The sequence below is a fragment of the Mustela nigripes genome, chromosome 4 (genome assembly GCF_022355385.1).
Source record: "Mustela nigripes isolate SB6536 chromosome 4, MUSNIG.SB6536, whole genome shotgun sequence".
In the NCBI taxonomy this organism is placed as follows: domain Eukaryota; kingdom Metazoa; phylum Chordata; class Mammalia; order Carnivora; family Mustelidae; genus Mustela; species Mustela nigripes.
This window is the reverse complement of record NC_081560.1, coordinates 94,144,063-94,148,599: the sequence shown is the minus strand read 5'-3', so window position 1 is coordinate 94,148,599 and position 4,537 is coordinate 94,144,063. Positions and strand designations below refer to the sequence as shown.

The window sequence follows — 4,537 nt, the reverse complement described above, 5'->3', positions numbered from 1 at the left end:
ACAGATAGACACAGAAACAGACAGAAACAGAGATGGGAGATAGAGATACAGAGACAGAGAGACAGAGATGGCAGACAGAGACAGACAGACAGAGATGGGAGACAGAGAGACACAGAGACAAAGAGAGACAGAGACACAGAGACAGACGTTGGAGACAGAGATCATGTAGAAGGTTGAAAGCCTGGAGAGAGGACCTTGCCTGTGTCTATGCAAACCCAGCTGGAGATCTTAGTGAAACAGAATATTTATTGGGGAATACAGTTTACCAAAACCCACACAAGTAGGTTGCCGAGGAGGCAGGAAGAGGAGGAGGAGGTGAGTTCACCAGCAGGCACACTTCACAGGAAAACTGCCGAACCTTATCGTCGAGTATATCACAGCAAGGCCTCAGTACGGGGAGTTCCAGCGAGCTTTTTGAGACGAGACTGAAACTTCGAATTCTTTTCATGAAGCAAATATAGTAACGATATTTAAACCTGATAAATAACCTAAAAAAAAGATTTCCAAACTAATGTTATTTTAAATAACCAAACAGAGCACCCAGACAAACTTTTAAACAAACCAATTCCAACATCACTTTGGGAACTAGTTAAGAATCCTCCCAGACTGACTGGTTTTAGCACCTTGCTCAAGGGCGAGTCAGCGTTAGGAAATGTGTTAATGCTATTTATCTTACGAATGGGTCTAAGGAAGAGACTCCCATGACTCCCCCCTTAGATGATACAAATGTCTTCAGTTAAAAGTCAACACAAATTTCCAGCTGAGGGAGCGGCAGAGGGACAGAGAATCCCAGACAGACTCTGTGCAGAGCGTGGAGCCCCACGCAGGGCTCGATCTCACGACCCTGAGATCATGACCTCAGCAGAAACCGGGAGTCAGACGCTCACCCAACTGAGCCCCCCAGGTGCCCCAGCAACATATGTCACAGGTAAGGGAATCAATATCCCTAGTGGATAAAAGACACCCCAAAACACTTTACTTTTCAGGAGTTACTTTTATTATGTTGAAATATCCTTTAACACTTTAGCACTTCCTCGGGTGAAGGGGAGCCCAGAACACGTATTTCTGATGGCACTAGCCTGTCCTCGCTGACACGCGTGAATTACACGCGCAGCATTGCTCTGTAACGTCGGTGATGAGGGTCCTGGCAGCTGAGGGCTGGCAGGGATGGCTCCCTGCTCTCTGGGGGCTGCGGGACCCCAAGGCTCAGGAACAAAGACGGGCATCGTTTTCTCTTTTGAATTTAAGTCTTTACCGCAGTTCAAATGCTCTCTCCCTCGTACACCAGTTCAAAGCTTCTTTAATTCGGTTAAAAGACAGACCGAGAATCACAAATTCATCAATGTTTGTCTTTCGGGATGTACATGTGGAGAAAAATATCTGGGCAAAAGTTCGGAATAAATTGGAATTATTTTGAAACAAAAAGCCCTATAAAATGGCTGTAAGGGAGGTAAAAATAGGTGATTCACAAAAAAGAGATGTAAAAACAGCTCTTACACTTATCAAACGGTGCCCGAACTTCACGCATGGCGAGAGGCACGCGCATCATAACGACACTGATGGGGAGAACGCAGGCTGTCGGGACTCCAAAACCTGGACCGTGTGCTCGGCGGGCGTCTGGCGGAGGGTCCCTGCTCTACTCTGCTGAGGGAACTCCTGGGGAGACAAACCTGGCGATATCCAAAATACAGACATCTTTACGCGCTGGCCCACAACCCCGCTTCTAGACATTTACCCCGAGGACACACCTCCCCACACAAAACCTCGTGTGTGCCCACAGCCACGCCTTGCAGCGTTGCTCGTCATTGCACAATATTGGAAATTACCGAACTGTCCAAGTATAGGACAGTGGCTTTAAAAAAAAAATAGGTTACTAACACAGAAGGAGAAGAAAGCAATTGTGTGGAAGAGGAAAGATGTGCACGGAGGGCTGGGAGCGGCTTCTCGGGGGTGCCGTGGGCTGTGGCAGGCAGACACCGAAGAAGACAGAGAGCACGCTGCGTAGTAAGAAAGAAGGGGGATAGCGAAGTACACGCGTGTCCGACAGTCCCGGCAAAAACAGCGGGGAACGCCGCCCGGGAGGGATGGAGGAGCAGAGAACGAGGGGACTGGGTCCTCCAGGGAGGGAACAGAGTCGAGGAAGGGCTGGGGCAGGGAGTGGATGTCTGGGTGCGTCTTCGAGGTCTGACTGCTGGAGACGAGTCAGCATTCCACGTACTCAGAGAACAGCATGAAATCAGCCGTCGCGGGGGTGCAGGGGAGCGCGAGCGGATCACGAGCGGGATGCATGGGGAGACGCGCTGCGCGCTCGGTGTGCAGGGAGAGTCGAAGCGAGCAACCGGCATGAGGCGACTGACGTGTCGTAAACGTGTCATTGCTGCAACGAACCCGACGGCGAACTGGGGGCCTGGTGCTGTGGCGCGGGGATGGGCCGGAGTGGCTCGGAGGCCGTCGTGGGTCGGCGCCACGATGACACGGACAACGCGAGTCAGGTTCTCGTCGGAGTAGGGAGAAGGCAAGGGGGGCACGCGGGGGGTTTGGTGGGGCTGGAGGGTCTGGCGTGTGCGTGTGTGAACGTGTGCACACATGCGCGTGTATGCTGGCGCATGTGGGTGATTGAATGTGTGTGCACACACGTGTGGATGCTGGTGTGTGCGTGAGTGTGTGCGCGCACGCGCGTGTATGCTGGTGTGTGCGTGTGTGAATGTGTGCACACACGTGTGTATGCTGGCACGTGCGTGAACATGTGTGCACACGCACGTGTATGCTGGTGCATGTGCGAATGTGTGCACACGGATGTGTATGCTGGTGTGCATGTGTGACCGTGTGTGTGCACACGCGTGTGAATGTGTGCACACACACACACACACGTTTTGTCTGGTGGGATTGTCCAGAAGCAGCATCTCAGGAGCAGTGAGCACTCCTAGCGTCCCGGTCTCGCTGAGATCACAAATCCCCATTTTTCATTGAAGAGAATCAGGGCTCCTGGGAGATACGGCCGCCCCAAGGTCATGGGAAAGAAGACCACAAGATGAGACTCCCCGCACATTTTATACGCCTACAAAGTTATCTTAAATATAGGTCGGAAAGGGTACCTGGGTGGCTCAGTCGTTGGGCATCTGCCTTCAGCTCAGGTGGTGGTCCCCCGGTCCTGGGATCAAGCCCCGCATCAGGCTTCCTGCTCGGCAGGGAGCTTGCTTCTCCCTCTCCCTCTCCTGGTCTCCCTGCTTGTGCTCACTCTCTCTGCAAGATAAATACACAAATATTAAGAAAAATAATTACAGTAGTAGTAACCAATAAATAAGGACCTGTTCTTTGGTGACATTTCTTCTGAGTCTCTGCTTTGTTTTCACATAGCCATGAATACGTGTATAATTATGTCAATAATTTTATTTTCTAGGTATCTGTGTAAATGAATTATATTTATGTGATAAACATCAAGTAGAAATAATATTTGTGTGTAATTTTTATCATATATGTAATTTCATTTCCATTTTCAAAAACGTATGGTATTACTAGTTTTTCCTGTTACTATAAAATAGTTGTTAAAATACACCACACTGCCCTGTAACGTGATGTGTCGCACGTGTCAGAGTTTAACAGACCTCTTCTCTTTGGCTGAACATCGATGTTCTTCCCCTCTTTCACCACCATGTATGTGAATATTTGATTTTTTTTTCTCCTTAGTAAGTGTGCCTAAAATAACTCCTTACAGGTGCCACAAGCACTGTGCAGGTCCTGACCCCGCGTCCTGCTTCTTCTGGGGACACAGGCTGCCACAGGTCCTGCGGTTTCCTTCTGTGCTCCTTTGGCAGCCTGGAGGGCGTCCGTGAGGATGAGTCCCATGGTCACAGGGCACCTGCTCTCAAGGACATGGCCGCAGTAGTGACGTTAATCTGTGGTGCATCGTGCCTCCACCCCCGCCAGCTGCTCACCTGCTCGGTGGGCTTCCCCCACCCAGCCTGCCGTCGTTGTGAGCCTGGGGGCATCCGGGAGAACCGGCATCAGCTTCCTCCTCCCCTTCGTGGGCTTGGGAAGACCTGATGTCCGCAGATGACGTCTGGCGCCGGGATGAAAGTCTGCTGAGTGCTCTCTGTCCTCCCGCGGCTGAACGCCTCTGGCTTTGTGGACACAAGGTGGCCCTTTGCAGTTCCCCTATCAGCGCCCTGCCCTGGTTCTTGTGAGTGTCCTGCCCTGACGTGGCCCCAGCACTGCCCTGATGGACCCAGGGTCTGGCAGCGTGTCCCACAAATGCCGGGGACCTTCCTGTGTGGACAAATGTTAGTTTCTCCTGTTTTTCTTTATGTTAGAGAGAGAGCAGGGGGAGGGCAGACGGAGAGGGAGAGAATCTCCAGCAGACTCGGCACGGAGCACAGAGCCAAGGCAGGGCTCAAGCCCACGCCCCCGAGGGCATGACCTGAGTGGAGTCAGGAGTGGGACGCCCAATCGACTGAGCCTCCCCGGCACCCGGCGCTGGCTTCTCTTACACGGACGTCCCTGACAGATGACAGGAAGACCCTGATTGTGAGTGATCGCA

General features: G+C 51.9%; 1 long non-coding RNA gene across 2 annotated transcripts; it reads right to left on the bottom strand.

Moving 5' to 3' along the window:
* Positions 1–232: 232 nt before the first annotated feature.
* On the bottom strand, positions 233–4,189 carry LOC132015134 (uncharacterized). Of its 2 annotated transcripts, XR_009403556.1 has the most exons (5): positions 3,936–4,189; positions 3,714–3,859; positions 3,096–3,243; positions 1,498–1,670; positions 233–488 (listed from the first exon to the last, which is right to left on the bottom strand). It is a non-coding gene; the product is annotated as an uncharacterized LOC132015134 (long non-coding RNA). The 2 variants fall into 2 exon arrangements; XR_009403555.1 differs by lacking the exon at positions 3,714–3,859 and having other exon boundaries at positions 3,936–4,182.
* Positions 4,190–4,537: the final 348 nt, after the last annotated feature.